The sequence below is a fragment of the Gadus macrocephalus genome, chromosome 3 (genome assembly GCF_031168955.1).
Source record: "Gadus macrocephalus chromosome 3, ASM3116895v1".
In the NCBI taxonomy this organism is placed as follows: domain Eukaryota; kingdom Metazoa; phylum Chordata; class Actinopteri; order Gadiformes; family Gadidae; genus Gadus; species Gadus macrocephalus.
Window position 1 is genome coordinate 5,114,946 of NC_082384.1, and position 18,142 is coordinate 5,133,087.

General features: G+C 40.8%; 1 long non-coding RNA gene across 1 annotated transcript in view; it reads left to right on the forward strand.

Annotated features, from left to right (window-relative positions):
* Positions 1 to 18,142, forward strand: part of LOC132453820 (uncharacterized) — a 281,098-nt gene that overhangs the window by 49,102 nt on the left and 213,854 nt on the right. Inside the window, exon 2 of the long non-coding RNA XR_009524811.1 lies at positions 621 to 672. This is a non-coding gene — a long non-coding RNA (uncharacterized LOC132453820). The remainder of the gene's footprint in view (positions 1 to 620; positions 673 to 18,142) is intronic.

The window sequence follows — 18,142 nt, forward strand, 5'->3', positions numbered from 1 at the left end:
ATTCACCCCTATGTGAGCAAAATACCTCCTTATTATAATTGTCACGATGACATTGAGTTGTCATGAGAGCAGATATGTTTGGTGAGATATGTGATGTTTTGTGTGTGTGTGTGTGTGTGTGTGTGTGTGTGTGTGTGTCCGTGCGTGCGTGCGTGTCAGTGCGTGGATGTTATTGTTTATCCAACTATAATAAAGCAAAAAGCCAAGTGCATGTACAATGCACATGATGCTGCTGGTGTAAATCTACAGTAAATCCTGGTTGCGTAAATGTACAGTACACATCATCCTGGTGGTGCAAATATACACTTAATCCTGGTGGTATAAATGTACAGTACACATGATGCTGCTGGTGTAAATGTACAGTACACATCCTGCTGGTGTACATTTACAGTAAATCCTGGTGGTGTAAATGTACAGTACATCCTGGTGGTGCCATTCAGAGTGCCCTGAACTGAACCTATTTTAGTCAGATACATTTAGCAACTTATAGACACTATAAGCGTCATCATCTGTGAAACCCCATTTTAATGGGGAAGCTACAAGTTGTACCTTTTACCTCTCCCTAATAGAGCCTTCTCTCTCCGCTCTCTCTCTCTCTTCCATGTTTATCTCCTGCACAGATTCTTCCATCTCCATCAGTGGACTCAAACTGAGAGGGGAAAGCCAGCGAGTGTGAGTATCTTTCTACCTCTCAATCTACCTGCTCCCCTGTTCTGTCCGTCCTCCCCTCACTTGTCTCCTGCTCAGTCTTTTCCTCCTCCTCCTCCTCCATTTCATGAGGCCGATGGAGCAGCCTGTCTGTCCCCAGGTCACCCCTCTCTCTGCTCAGTCTCCTCCGTCTCCTCTGTGACGGGGTTCCTGTCTGTCCCCGTGTAACCCCTGTCCATGTCCTCATGCTTTGCCTCGGAAGGAAGAGAGTTTAGACGCACCCGGACCTCCTCCCTCCCTTTCCTTCCTTCCTTCCTTCCTTCCTTACTTCCTTCCTTCCTTCCTTCCTTCCTTCCTTCCTCCCTTCCTTCCTTCCTTCCTTCCTTCCTTCCTTCCTTCCTTCCTTCCTTCCTTCCTTCCTTCCTCCCTCCCTCCCTCCCTCCCTCCCTCTCTTTCTTTCTTCCTCCCTCCCCCCTCCCTCCCCCCTCCCTCCCTTCCTTCCTACCTTCCTTCCTTTGTTCGTTCCTACCTCCCTCCCATCCTCCCTGTCTTCCTTCCTACCTCCCTCCCTCCCTCCCTCCCTTCCTTTCTTCCTCCCTCCATCCCTCCCTTCCTTCCTTCCTTTCTTCCTCCCTCCCTCCCTTCCATCCTCCCTCCCTTCCTCCCTTCCTTCCTTTCTTCCTCCCTCCCTCACTCCCTCCCTCCCGTCCGTCCATCCGTCTGTCCGTCGACCCTTCCTTCCTTCCTTCCTTCCTTCCTTCCTTCCTTCCTTCCTTCCTTCCTTCCTTCCTTCCTTCCTTCCTTCCTTCCTCCCTCCCTCCCTCCCTCCCTTCCTCCCTCCCTCCCTCCCTCTCTTTCTTTCTTTTTCTTTCTTTCTTTCTTTCTTTCTTTCTTTCTTTCTTTCTTTCTTTCTTTCTTTCTTTCTTTCTTTCTTTCTTTCTTTCTTTCTTTCTTTCTTTCTTTCTTTCTTTCTTTCTTTCATTCTTTCTTTCTCACTTTTACTCCTCCTACTGCCTCCTTCCTCCTCCCCTAATGGCTCCCTTCCTTCTTTTTTTCCTTGCGTCCCTAAATTTCCTCTGATTTCCATCCTAGTTTGTTTTTCATTCTTATTTCTGGGTTCTTCTTTCCTTCTTTTCTCTAGGTTTTTAATTTCCGACACTTTCACTGTTTTCTTACCTGTCTCCACTCTCCTACATTTCCTCCTCAGACAACCTTTTCTCCTTCATACACCATGGCTCCCCATATGGTAAAGTGTGTGTGGTATATGTGTGTGTGTGTGTGTGTGTGTGTGTGTGTGTGTGTGTGTGTGTGTGTGTGTGTGTGTGTGTGTGTGTGTGTGTGTGTGTGTGTGTGTGGTAGTGTGTGTGTGTGTGTGTGTGTGTGTGTGTGTGTGTGTATGTGTGCGAGACACCCTATTTTCTTTTCCCACCTTGAATATCACCATGTCAGTGTTGGTCTTTGTGCATGCATGTACTGAGACTTTTGTTGTTGCGCACGCAGAGGTGGCTGGGCCTGATGTGTGTGTGTTTGTGTGTCTCTGTGTGTGTGAACGTGTATGGTTGTGTGTGTGTGTCTATGTTTTTTACTTGAATATTTAACCGGTTTTTCAAGACCTGTACATCCTGGTGAATTGCTTTGCGTTTGTGCTGGGTACAATGTAAACCATGGTACATCCTGGTGAATTGCTTTCCGCTTGTACTGGGTACTATGTAAACCATGGGTTCTGTTGAGGAGCATATGTTTATTAATGAATGAGTGTATTTTATAGTGAAATATAACATAATTTGTGCGTGTGTGTGTGTGTATGTGTGTATGTGTGTTTGTGTGTGCACATGTGCATGTGCGTGTGTGTGTGTGTCTGTGTGTGTATGGTGTGTGTGTGTGTGTGTGTGTGTGTGTGTGTGTGTGTGTGTGTGTGTGTGTGTGTGTGTGTGTGTGTGTGTGTGTGTGCCCGGCACCCAGGGTGAGGAGATTAAGGGTGAATCAGTGCATAAGAAGTAAAGCTTGGTATCTTGCTGTGGCCTTTATCACACAGACCCACATACACATTTTATCCATGAAAAGAAAGACGGAGTGAGTGAGATGGCATTATGACCGCCCTGGGTCCCCACGAGAGGAGCCGGGGGCGAGTGAGAGGGGGCAACGGATCATTTGGATAGCGACTTCTTTGAAATTATTTAAATGGTTATATATCTTACGATTGGGATCATTTGTACAATTGATTTGAGTGGTCATCAAAATGATAAAATCTGTATTCAAATATCGATTTTTTGAATGATAGTTACATGGAGTATGTTTTGGGTTGCTGAGAAGAAGCTATTTTATGCATGGCAGACATTTTAAGAAATGTCCATGATTTCACAAAATGGCGTCTGCATGGATTGTAGCATGATCAACCGAGGAGGTATGTGGGCTTGTTTTGGAATGGGACAGTGTGTGTGTGTGTGTGTGTGTGTGTGTGTGTGTATGTGTGTGTTGGTGTGTGTGTGTGTGTGTGTGTGTGTGTGTGTGTGTGTGTGTGTGTGTGTGTGTGTGTGTGTGTGTGTGTGTGTGTGTGTGTGTGTGTTTGAGGTATTTGTTAAATTGTATTGATTCCTTTGTATACATACAATTAGATCAATAAGTGTGTACTGTATATTTGCCTGTATGTGTTTGTTTGTATGTATTATATATTATTATATATATTTAAGATATTGAATCTTGCAGATTCAAGAATGTAGATTGAATGGATGTGATGTTATAAATATAATATATTTTATACATAAAATAAATAAATATAAAATAAATATATAGTCTAATATTGTTCACCAATACAGAGTGAATAACCAAGATCACAGACCTAGCTTCCCTTGTGAGCTCAAATAAAGCAGCACAACCAGACTGTGTGTAGATGGATATGTATGTGTTTGCGTGCATACAAGTGTGTGTCTGCGTCTGTTTGCGTACTGCATGCAGGTTTGTGAGAGGGAGAAGTAAGTGCGTTTGTATTGGACAGAGGTAGAGAGAGGAGATCGAGAGGGAAAGTTGTATGTGCGTGTGTGTGTGTGTGTGTGTGTGTGTGTGTGTGTGTGTGTGTGTGTGTGTGTGTGTCCACCTGGCCCTATATCCTTGACCAGTGTGTCAGCGAGCTAGCATGGGAGTGCTACAAGCCAAAAGGCCACTTGACTCAACACATTCAATTCGCTGTTCATTAGTGGCCGCATTACTTTAGATTAGCGAGGAAATGGACGTTTACAGGCAACACTGACGCCCTTAATTAAAATGAATTTAAAAAGAAAGACACAAAGAGAAGTAATTACTCCAAGTGTTAAAGGTTTCTTGCCCAGCAACCCGTCTTATCGTTTTACTGTTTCATCCTTACTTAAGGAAATAAAAATGCAGCAGGGAGAGTGGACTTAGTCTGGGGGTGAAGTGCCGCCGGTCGCTCCTTAATGAATTCACCTGATTATTGGAAATGGGAAGATGTTTGTAAAGGTTGAGTAGTTTACAAAGAATTTTTTTAATTAGGCTGGATTTTCCCTGATTGAAATGAAATATAAATGGCCTAATTGTTAAGTGGCTTATTGCCAAGGCAGTGAGTTGCCAAGTTTGGCAACCGTGGCTCAAAAGTTGATCCTGTCAATGTAAGCATTTGCAAATGCTACTTTATATTGTAAATTAACATTTGTCACGCAGGTATGTGCTTCAGAAGGGGATCACTGGCCCCCGCTTCTGTAAGTAGCTTAAGGCTGCATTGACAGTTGACTATTTGCTTAGTCCACTAACAATGTGTCATAAGCCTCTTAGAAGTTATTTGATAAGGCTCATAATTTGGAACTATTGTTCTGCGACACGTAATGTAGGTATGGCCACCGATTATAATTAAACATAAATTAGTGAAATATATATAAAAAAATAAAATTATAATAATAATAATATATGTATTTAGGTTCACTTATAACGTGGTGAGTGTGATGGTATGGCGTTGTGTACGTTCTGTATTGCATATTCATTGAGCCCTTGGCCAACGTGGAAGGTTAAACAAAGGACTGGCTGATAACGTGTATTATTTCTCTTTTCCTGGACTTCATCCAAGTATCAATTGCACCTTTGTTAATCGGCTAAAACAATGGGAATTCAACGATTCTAGGAGGGACCAAATAAGTGAGCCCATTTGCAGGATAACGTACTCTTTTAGGGCGCCGCTCCCATGAAGCGTACAGGGTTTTCTTTTTGGTCTTAAAGAAAGACACATTTCATGGACTCCCGAGGAGAATTCTACTTGATAAAAATCTGTTTAGCACCTGTTCTTTTGAGACAAGACTTTTGCCACAGCATGTCACGTCTTAACCCAGCCCCCTCCGGTGTGTCACATCTTAAAAAGTCCCCCTAGTGAGGTGGGAGTGCCACACTTTAACTGTGCTTGCAAATAGAGTAGACTACAGTAGGAACCTGCAAAATCCACTGCCTTGGCCGCTTCATATCCGAACAAACACACAACAACACACAACACACCTTCTGATGGCTGCAGTCTGCTCACTGAAGATAAGCTAAGTTGTGAGGACACAGTGAAGTACTGGACAGACGAGACTTGGATAAATTATAAAACAAAAATAATGACAGAGTGTCAAATAAAATTTAAAAGGGAGACAAACTATTGAAGGAGAGGATGAAATGGTGGGCAAGAGAGATAGAGGGAAGGAAAAGAAAGAGAAGGTGCTTGTGATTTTATCTGTAAGTGTATATTTACTGCTCAGTGTGAAATATTACCCTGCTGTTTCTCAGTGTGAGAGCAGACTGCTTGGTCACTGCTCAAATGGCAGTAAATGTGAACACATGCGTTTGTGTGAGAGATCAGGACCACACACATGCACAATTTGCACATACACACACACACACACACACACACACACACACACACACACACACACACACACACACACACACACACACACACACACACACACACACACACACACACACACACACACATGCCAATACACTCACAGGCAATCATAGGTATTAACATGCACACATCCACATACAATGCACACACACAAACATGTGCAAGACATATCCAATTTGCAGAACTCTGACTCCGGCATTTAAGTCAAAAGGGGAATCAAAGGCACATTGCTGTCATTGCTTTTCAAATTAAACATCTGTTTTTATTGTGTTTCCATAGCCAAAGACACCAGGAATATTCCACTGTGAGTCGATTTTAACATGGACTGAACTTGCCATCCATAGATCAAATGCACGCTATCCTATGCTTTAATTGTTACTGGATGTTTTTTGATTAGCAGCTACCCCCGAATCCTATTGTGGTGAGTGGGGATGGCGAACGCCTGAACAGAAATATAGCTCCGCCAAGTAACTGAAGAGGGAGAAGCTGTGTTTACCAGAAGTCACTGGGAAGGCACTGACGGAAGGAGGAGATGTTGAGCCCTAGAGTTCCGCATCTATCCCATAATGGCCCTGCTTTCTTGGTCCCTTGATTTTCTTCAGCTGATAAATTGTCAACACATGTAACTTTACAGTGTGAAAGAGTAAGAAGGAGCCTATTCATCTACAATTCTTCTTCACTAGCTTAGAAAGATTATACAATCTCAGAACAATTTGTCAGGAAGTCATTTCTTATTCAACACAGGCCCTGAGCAAAGCAATGCACTGGTAGCGGCACTTTTTGAAATGTATATTTGTTAAGCATAATATATCAATTGCGTTTTTAAAGAGCAATACTGACAGATTATGCTGAGAGGTTAGTAAAAACACACAGTAAAAAGCCACTGGATAGAAATGATGTCGCTACCAAACCAAAATAAACCAGCGTAGGTACTTTTTCCCAAGTTCCTGTGGTTGAGGAGCACATGGGTTATGCTATGTATTTGTGAACTAGTGGCCTCACTTACTGGAGGTGGTGCACATTACGGTAATATGTTTTTTTCTGTAGATTACCATTATTACGATTAACTCCTGGAACTTGTATAAAAACCTCAGTCCATGGAGTTCCCTGAACCCCATCTCTGTTCCCTTCCAATACCCCTGTACGTGTGTTCCCCTTCCTCTGTAGACAAACACACAAAGGGTTGTATTGTACAGGTCATAGGCACTGCTAATCTTTCTACTGTGTCCTGCATAAATAACTTAATGGAGGGTGTTCTGGATTCATGAGTATTATAGACCAGATGACACCTCATCTGTCCTGCTTTGGCACACATCAGCCTGAGCTCTATAAGCGAGAAGGAACTTGTCTCGATGGCGCTATCACAAGTTTGGAACAAAGCACAGAGTTTGACGTCTCTGTGGACACTTTCTATATGAAGAGGGAGTTTCTGCCGCTTTCGCTGTTCAAAGATATTTGACAGTTTGACGTTTTTGTAGCTGAATTGCCTCACATGGCACATGGTGTTAAGGTACAAGGACTTAGAGAATATTTTTTTAGGCTGCACCTTTGTGTTACCTTTGGAACAAAATGAGCTGGACAAAGTTTTGAATCAAACAGCTATCACATTTCAAGTTTAAGAGATCCAAATAGGGCATGAATCTTTCAATCAAGGTAGTTGAGCGTTGGCATTTAGCTTAAATGCGGTGATCATTTCTAATCGGAGTGTGTTGTTCTTCAAGATATTTTAAACAATAAATTTAAATCGGAGTCACAAAAATGGGAATGAATAGTAGTGAAGCATTTTACAATTATATTCAAACATTTAATTATGTTCTTTTTAATGTAATAAAAGCATACATAACCATTTAAACATCTTTATAAACCGTTTGATGGTTTTGACTCATAAAACTGAGCACAATTTAATAAGTATTTATTTAAATTCAGAAGTCCAGGCAGATAGTAGAATGATTACTGCAGTACAAAAAGCATATCCTCTTGGTCATATTAATTATAATCACCATCCCCATACGGCCTTCAGCGAATAGTCTCTTATCAGTCATCCCCCCTCCCTGACTCCACCACCAGCTCTACCTGCTCAGGCTGCCTCTCTCTTCTTTTGTTTCTCATGCTTGCCACTCCACCTTGATCTTTTTCTCTAGTTTATTGTCCCTTTAATATGTTGGAACAGCATTGTGAGATGATGAATTAAACTATTACTTTTCTCTATAACATTTAACCAAATTAATATTATTATCAAGATTCATCATCATCCAAGTGCACAGGGATGCGGCACCCCCATGTTTAGATCATCCAAAAGGATCCCCACTTTTTTGATCAGCTAGTTTGGATCAGCTCGAAATATGTACTGAATATCAAGTTCAAGTTCAAGTTCAAAAGCTATATGTAGCTATATGTAGTCGCCTTGCATGAAGTGGATATAATGACACATTTTATCCAGTGCCGGTTTGACTCCTCAACATCAGCTTCCTGTAGCCATAGAGCAAACAGCTCCAGACCCCATCCTACTGTTTTTTTGAATGACTGAAATGGTGTTCCCAGGCCTTCCCATTGGTCGCTAATATAGTGCAGGATGCTAGTTGGTCACACCTTCCTTGAATTGATTGTTTTCCAATACGTCTGTAATGAGAAGACAATAAAGGATGTGCCACAGTCCCACCAGACATTGTCTCTAAACCATACACATTAGACTCCATCCGTGGGAAGTGAATGTTCAAAGATAACATTATGTTTGAGAGTTTATCTAAATAAATAAGCAGATCTAAATAACCGTGGCAGGGACTTTAATTTGCCATTTATCCAAGATTTAGATGTTGGTGTAATCCATTTTTGTCATCTAATTCACAATTTCGCCAAATTGGTTGAATTCACAGAAAAACTTCCTTTGCAGTATGATCATTAACCTTAGGGTAACCTCAGGTCAGACTTAGGGAGGAGGTAGAGAAAGACTGAAAGAAATGCGTGAGTGAAAGGGAATGGAAATATGGACCAGCTTAAATGTGCAGGACAAATGAAGGACTCTGATCATAGGTTCCCCTCCTCCCCATTGTTGACATGAGTAACATGGTCTGGAAAAAAGCAGCCAATGTGCCTGGTTTGGCGAAATATGGACCAGACATAATATTTATTTTTGCCACTGACAGATTTTCAATTGCATTAAATTTTATCTTCAAATGATATAACTGTGGAACATTCAGAATTAGATAATATGCCCCTCGATGTCTCTGTCCCTGAATAGGTCCCTTTCTTTACACCTAAGAGATGATATATTTCAAAATCTATTCATAAGTGTGTTGCCCTCCTTCATTTTGAATGAAATTATCACAGCTCAAACTGTGGAAGGAGGCGCAAAAGCGTGTGGTTTCAATCTCCAGCCTTGAGATAAATACATCGGAGGCCAAACATCACAGGGTGTAGGTGACCACACATCACACTCGCTCCACACTCCATATAACTTTCAGTCTGGAAAAGCAATTTAGCCGGAAGTAGCAATCACCTCATATTTAAAAGTCCCTGACACCTAAATCCATTATTTGGGTTATGTAGGTACGTTTTAGTGTTGTGGATATCCAGTGTGCATAGGCAAAGTGATAACGTATGTTTGCCAGTCAATCTGTAGATACACAAATATGGGAATATTGGATATTATTATGAAGGAATGTCTACAATGAGGAGTAACCTCAAACCGAATTGACCAATGGCACTAATCAAAAGTTTGACCAATCACAAACTTTAGAGTTCCACACCCAATACATAACATATAAAATGAAACTGCTGGCTTAATAAGTACATGGAAGGACATAATTACTTGTAATAATAGGGACAGTATAGAATTATGAATAGAACAATAATGACACTTGCTTCCCCAGTAGGGTCACCCGATTGTTGTCAAGGAAACTGCTCGTTCCATATCACTTCAAATCGTAGAGATTGTGGATAAGCGAATATAGCACTTTTTCAACTACCTTTTATCATATTAAATTAATGTTTTACTCTATACAGATAATTTGGTAACATCAACGTTTAATTAATGAAAAAATATGACCCTTTTGATTTGGGTGACCAGCGACTTCAATTTCAACATTTTATCAACTTTAGAACATTTTGTGAGACCCAGCTTCAAAATATTTTGGGTTTTACTTACCCTTTAAATAAATACTCTTTACTGAATTATATTTATACATAGTTGTATAGGTTAAAGGTTGTGAAAAGAGTTAAGAAAATGTGATTGCCAATGTTATTTTCTGAAGGTCTTACTTACCCCTTCATATATACAGATACACCATTTATTTTCAACCTTTTTGATATAGTTAGCACCTTGAGATAACCTCAAGTCGAATATACAGTTCTATCTGGCATACTGCAATTTTTCTAACCTCGCTTGGCCTTAAATAATCTTGCACACCTACTTTCAACTAAGGAACCCATTGAAACACACACAACACACACACACACACACACACACACACACACACACACACACACACACACACACACACACACACACACACACACACACACACACACACACACACACACACACACACATAAGCACAACGACTGTTACACTACATCAAGATTAGGCTTTGGGAAAGTTTCTGATTAAAAACTTACCCTGACCCATGTCAAGAAGAGGTTCCAGTGTTAATTCGGCTCTGTGGTACTTAACTTTGCTAATCAGTCTGTTGTGACAGGATGAAGTGAAGACAGCATGAGCCAGGCCATGGCATCAATCTTGCTCACTTTCTTGTCTATGTAATCCTTCATCTTCTATATCGGCACCTCATCATGTCCTTTTCCTACTGCCCATATTTCTGTCTTTAATATTTACACATTGAATATTATTACATTTCTTGTCTGGCAATAAGCCAAGTATTACACTGTAGACCTAATGATTCGAAATCTAAATATGATACTTCATTGAAGAAAAAGTATTCAACCTATTTTACAAATGGCAAACACCTATTAATTGACATTAAATATTATACGTATTATGTTATGCAACAATAACCACATTACTGTGTCCCAGTCAATTCCCTTAGACCTAGGAGACCTGAACTAAACTCATAGCACAGCAATTTCCATGGAGGGGGTATTCATACTCATTTGTGATACAGAAAGTAAATCACACGTCCCCTCCGTCTCCAACCTTCCCGCCTGTCCCGTCCGTACGCACGGCCGGGCATCCTTTCTACCTTCATGCAACTTTCTCAGGCTGTATGTGTTCACTATTCCACTTATTTTTTGTATTTTATCTGTCTGTCTCTCACTTTTCTTCCTAGCCAGCCTCCTACCTAGAAGTGTGTGCGAGCAGGTGTGTGTGTCTGTATGAATGATGGTGGAGAACCCCCCCTTCCATCACCACCGCCTGACTGATTACAGCAGAGGGCAGAGGTGGCTGTTGAATCGGTTTCAAAGATGATAAGCTACCTCAGCAATATCTACAAGTTTTGTCTTTCATTCACACACACACACACACACACACACACACACACACACACACACAGACACACACACACACACACACACACACACACACACACACACACACACACACACACACACACACACACACATACACACACACACACACACACACACACACACACACACACACACACACACGCACACACACACACACACACACACACACACACACACACAAACGCACCCAAACACACACACACACACTCTCAGTTCTGTTTTCTTCACACACACTCAGTTCTGTGTGTCATTCAGAAATATTCTCTGCTATCTTCCATTTACACACACATAGTATTTTCTCCACAAACCTTCCAAGCTCATTAAAAATGTTACTGTGATGGTCAATATAAAAAGCATTAATAGATATGCCGTGCAATGCAGAAGGTTTTTACTACCAACCTGTTAAAGCTTATTTCATTTTTCTGTCTAATGTTAACACTTACCTTATTTTCATGGTTATTTTTCATCTCTTTGGTTTCATACCCTGAATTAGGGAAGAGGTCTGAAAATTGTCATTATTAAGTTACCCAATGACCTCATTTAGATGTGAACAATGTTGCCTCAGTATTGACAATCTCTACAATGTTTTCAGATGCACACGTATAGGCTAATGTAGAGTTGCCTACGAAATAGTATAATGCTAATTAAAAAATAATTGAAACTAATCATTGGATAAAACATGTGCAACAATTACCTCAAGTGTGAACCTTTTTAGAGGCTAATAAATGGTAGCATTCCCTAGGACCCAGAAAACTGTACTCTTATGGTCCATCAAATAGTTACAACCCAGGCCATGACCTCCATGGCACACAAAGGGACCGTTACAACCGCTGTGTTTCAGATTTCAATGGGTCACACGTCTTTGTATGTGAGAGCTGGGATCGTGTGTAGGTGTGTGTGTGTGTGTGTGTGTGTGTGTGTGTGTGTGTGTGTGTGTGTGTGTGTGTGTGTGTGTGTGTGTGTGTGTGTGTGTGTGTGTGTGTGTGTGTGTGAGAAGGAGAACTCATAATTTTCTCCTCGTGATCTTTAAATCTCTGTCCTCCTATTCTACCAGAAATCAGAGATGTGCACGTATTCAATCTGTGACTATTCAATTATCAATTCAATTTGAATATGAAGCTATTACTATAAGACGGGATATGTGCCTGTTCCATCAATAGAACATAGTCTGAACTCAAGTGTGGCTTCCTGGGAATAATAAAATATAATAAGGGCAGAAAAACGTAATATGGAAGAACGGGACACAGTTCTGGGACATTTGAAGCAGTCCATTTGACCCTAGAGGTTGAAGGAATCCGTTAATAGGTGTAGCTATTAATTCTTAGCAATGAACTTCATGACTTGTTCATAAGTCTGATGAGTTCAGACACCGGATGAATGGCACCATTTCTTGTTTACTTAATGGTCATTGCTATGGTTACCATGTGGCCATAAGCATCCCACTGCTTACAGCGCTCACCTTACAATCTGCCTGCACTAATATTATTCTTACTCTCACTGAACACACTCACACATTTTTGTATACTTCGAACCAATTCCACTTACTCTTTCTTGTAATTTACCTCAATGATAACCATGCACTTTCTATTTTGATTTACATCATGTCAACATGGAGCTGGGGTGAGCCACCAGATAAATAGCAGGCATGCATGCAAATCACCAAACAGCCTAGCTTGTTTCCTAAACTACCCTGAGAGACGTGTTCGTACAGAATGCAATCTGCTGCTGGAATTTTTTTTTTTTTACATTAGTACATGTGGCCACATGGGGTGGACCGTATGTTGATACATTAAGAATGTGGTTCTAAAGGATTCAGTATGAACAGGCGCGGCGTGTCACGTGAAGCTACTAAGTTATCAACAACTAATGCGAAACAATGACACATAGTTTGAAATGTTTGAAGTAATATTATTACTTTGACATTGTAAAGAGATGTCTTTTGGTGATGTAGACAGCACAGCAGGACTTATTTGAATGTTTTTTGTAGTATTTCTCTTGACATTACTACGTCACACGATATATCGCTGAAGTAGTTACACTGGAATTCATTAGAGATTCAAATCTCTGAAGCCTCTACCATTAGTATCAGATATTAGCTTTATTCCCATATGACAACAACTACACTACAAAAACCATGGTTTCAGAATCCTGCATATTACTTTTTTGCAATGTTTTTGGAATGAGAAATCAGTAATTTAGTCAGAGGATGCAGACATTTTTTGATGCCGGTATATTTACTTGGCCAGCAGACTTGTAAATCCAGAGTGATATCGGTGCAGCTGCCGGGGCACAGCCTCGTTCAAAGAGGATCCGGCCTGCTTGTCCCTATAATCTCGGCTGATTGGGTCTGTTTTGGCAGCCGGGAGCCCAGATATAGACCTTGTATCTAGGTTCCAACATGCGGTCCCGAACCCAGCCCTTTCCCTTTTTTCGTTGATCACAAACGTAATAGCCTCAGGGATAGAGGCATACCGAAATGTTCACCAGAGTATCATTGTACTTTTCTCCAAAAGTGAGGAGGAACAGGAGCAAAATTTGCACCGAAAAACTGTCATTGAGTTCTAGAATGCATCAATGGCTAAGCTAGCGCTAGCATTGCCAGGTCACCAGCTCTCTGATCCGATTGCCATTGTCACAAAAAACGTTATATTCAATCAATTTACAGGAGGATGCCTCCTTATGTTGCGAGGGGGAAGCAAAAGTCCTTTGGAGTAATGTAGGGAAATAGCACAGTTGAGCATATTGCAGAAGCTTGACCAACAGCCAATAACATATTGCAAAGAACGATAATGTTTAATATTAAACAAAAAATAAATAAACCAACCACGAATTGTAGTATTCTGCCACAAAGCTCAAACACGAATTCCTGCAGTGCAGAGAAAGAAGTGCATGGGCCCTATTTTTACGGTCTGAAACGCAAGTGAGAAGTGCCAAACGCAAGTAGCTTTGTGGGCGGTTCTATGGCGATGTTGCTATTTTCCCTGCGGATAAATGACTCTTGTGCCCGACGCAAATCTGAAAAAGGGTTGGTCTGAAGTAGCGTAATTACCCGCAGGTGTGGTTTGGGCGTAACTTGCAATAAACCAATGAGAGTGCCATCTCCCATCCCCTTTAAGAGCCATGAGCGCATTTGAATCTGACAAGTTGATAATTTGACAGCGCGTTTGCAGTTTCCGATGAGACAGATGCATGGCTCAGTGTATGGCCAAATAATATTGCCTAATTCATACATGGAATGGCGTTTTCTTCCACAACTTCCGAAATACTCCTACACAACTTCCGAGTCCTCAAATACATTTTGGCAAAGAAAACTTAACACACATATGATATGCGGTAACTGTGGTTCTATTTAATGATATACACAATACATTAACAAACGTTGTTTCTTACCAGTAAGCGCGCCCGCATTCATTCATTATTTTACACATACACACATGCGCGCCCACATTCATTCATTCTTTTGAACACTCACTCGCGCTAAAACAATGTTTTCTCACGATCAAATGCTCATCAATCCTAAAAGTTATTGGCTTGTACACGATGTCTGTGTTAAAATGTGTTTGCTGTACATTGTCTGCAGATGCATTGATTTAAAAGTACAACTTATCACCACTGTATCAGTCTGTATCAGTTGTTCTTTCCCAAATAATTTACCAAGAATGTGTGGCTAGGTAGATGAGGGAAGCAAAGACTATGCGCGAGGTGCACAAGCAACATTATGCATGCACCCTTAAAATAGCATCTGAACAACGCGCCACTGCCTTTATACCAGGTATTTCCTGGTTCGTGGCGGAATTGTTTTCTGAAACTGCAAAATAGCACCAGGGAACGTTTGCGCCAGAAAATGGCTCCTCCTTTCACCAAACCGCTCCTTGGGGCGCAAGATCATTCCCTAATTTACCGACGCGTGGCGGTGGAGTGAAAAGAACGCTCTGCGCCAGTTGCAAACTAGCAACGATGCATGCGTCAGTGTAGAAAGTCAATTGCGCTAGATGCAAGATAGGGCCCAATGTGTAACAAGGGTCTCTCTTATCTTGATGTAAGGCCACTCTCACTTGTAGAACTTCCAAGACACTTCAGGCTTCTGGATATTTAGATTTTTCAAGGTTCTATTTGAATGGTCCTGGTACAAAGCTGTACCTCTCAGGTCTTTAAACTCAGTAAACAAGCCCTCTGTGAGGGTACCGAAGGCCCATACTGAGAGACTGGGTGCATGACTAAAGGGGTGCCAAAAACGTGAATGTGGTGGTCAATAAAGTAGATAGGGTTCCATCAACATGTCTGTGATCAGGGTTAGGATAACAAGGGTTTCACTATTAGGGTTGGGTAGGAATGGGGTGCTTCAAGCATGCGTTATTGGCTAGAGGAGGCGGGACTTCTGAGGAGGCTTCAGGGGGGGAGGCGATACATGTTTCTGTTACATGGCTTTAGAGTAATATCTGTTTCCATTTTGATATTTTTTTTTAGTCTTGGTGAAAAAATTGTTTTAGTTGTTTCACCCTATCCAAATAACAAGTGACTCACTCAAAGGAGGTGTGGCAGTGGGAGTGGCATACCACACCCAGTCAGTCAATTGGCGTCCTCCAAGCCAGGCCAACTTCTGTCAGGCTGATTCCTTTGGAGGAGGTCTTCACTGCTGACCACATATTCTAGTTGTCCATTTCTTTGATGTGGCTCTTCTTCTCATGTTCTTATTCGTTTGCTCCGGGGACTGTTAACTGGAGTACTCAGCTCCTAGGACAGACCCGAACGAAATTGCATTGTGGTAGTCCGGGATATTGCTACAATACTTGACTCTCTCCCAGCCTGAATCTGGGATCATTTGAACATGCTCGAGTCTAGTCCTGGATGGTCAATGTAACAGAAACATGTCAGCTGAATACAACATGTTGAACACAGTATAATGTGCTCATACGGTGCGTCTCAGTCTTTCCATGAAAACGGGATAATATTAGTAGTGTCCATTCTAAAGAGGTAGATGAGCCCAGGCACAATATTACAAAAAGAAAGAGAAGAGGTCTTCCCTCATGGGGAACCTTTGGGTCAGGAAAGCAATCTATTAGATTAGCTCCCTGAACGGTTCCTTCATAAGGGAGCTCTATCGCCAGCTCTGCTCCTGCTTTTAATTAACATGACAGCCGTCACTTCCTGGTCCTGTCCAACACAGTTTATTGGTTGATTGTAGATCTCCATCTGTTGTAGGGTTTATATTCATCTACATGTTCCTCTGCTAGATCGAACATCAAACCGCAAAAACTCTTAAGGGTGGATTTCCTACTTTAGGAGAACAATCTTCCCCCACAGCTTCTGCAACATGGATGCAGTCTCAGTCAAGTAATAGCCTGTACGTCCTATTCCTCAGTCAAATCCTTGTTCTATTTGGCACGTAAAGTTTTGAATTACTGTGTAGATTAAAATTTTTCTTTAATATTTGGCTGATAATGTGATGTTTTGAGCTGTTTTTTCCAACAACTGATCTTAATTACCCAGCCTATTTGATGCAAACTGAAATAGCTTAGCACTGACAGTGGTAATCTTAGAAGCTTATTACCATTAAGATAATAAAGAGGTTATTTTGTAAGATTTGGAGAAAAGTATTGCACATTTTGCTTACAATAAATCCCAGTTCATTAAATTTGAATATTGACATAAAACTGTCAAATCACAATACATCCTTGTTATAATAAACTTAAGGAACACACAATGTTGTGAACCTATTAGGCATACATTTCAAGAAGATCTTCTCATAGCAGCTGAATGACATGCAAAAGAGTTGCTTAATGAAACGAAGGTATATTAGATGTCTATCTCGATAAATAAGGAAATGTTTCAGACAAGGCGGGTTTGGGGCCAACATAATTAGCCCCCTAAACATAGAAAAAAAAGTTAACTTCATTCCTTCCGGAGTAAGTATAATGAACATTATAATTAAAAGATAATAAGATATTAGAAATTTCCATAATTACACCTTGAACCAACTAATGGGGCAATTTGGAAAAAGTGAGATTGTCTATCATTTTTCCAACTACCAAAATAAAATTCTAAAACAAGGTTCCGCTTTTTATTTTTTCCAGTCAATTAATTTACTGTCCTGGGCAGGTAACAGTTTAGTGAATGTTTTCAATTGGTTCAATATCAGTTGTACGGCAGCATTGTTAATCCTTTGCAGAGGCAGAATGGATGTAGCCCAGCCAGAGCAGAGGAGCGCTAGTCTGGAGGAGGAACGGCAGTTTGTGGTGTTCGATTTGAGCCACATCTCTCTTAAGAACCGGCCAGATTCTGTGTATATTGCAGAGGGAGAATCTCAGCAATTTTACAGGATCTCCTTAAGGTCTTTGGGTCTCCGAAAGTGGTGTTTCTTGATAGTAATGAACATTTCTGTGTAAGGGCGGTGTTTTCCAGGGGGAAAAGTGTCTAAGTTTCAGAAAGTTTGAGCTTCATGTGGTGCATCTGATCAGTTTCACAAATGTAGGAATGGCTCTAAAAGTGTGCAAAGTAAACAGGAATGCTCGATGGATATGACTGCTGGGGGGGAGTGATGTGACAAGATGAAGTTTGAACTAGGTCCATCTTGGTCATTCCATGTGTGCTTAAGATGCAGGGTGCAGTTCGATTTCTAAGCATTAAGGAATGCAGACATGTACACAGGCTATACATTTTCAGAATAACATTAAAAGCTGACAGATGTCAGCTATCAAATAGTCTGCATTCGTTAAATCTTTGCTAAATGATTATATATTGATGACTGTGTGACCTCATTAGAAGCTAGTTCCAGTCATTCATAGCCGTGATTGCACAAATTGCCACACACCATATTGCAACACATTTTGCATTTTTTTTTGTTGTCATATCCATGCAGAAATTATTCTTTCATGGGTATACCTTTAAGTCTCTTTAAAAATACATCTGGCTTTATGAAAGGAGTATAATTATAAAACAAAAGATAAGTAATAATTTAAAATCAGGCTTAAAATATGATTGCAATGTAATTGGTCGATATCTTTGTGAAATAAACACATATCAGAAAGCCATAATACACTTGGCTGTATTGGAAAACAATGCAAATATATTTCATCTTATTTTTCAATATAATACAACATATATTCAAAGCTTTATCTTTGTTGA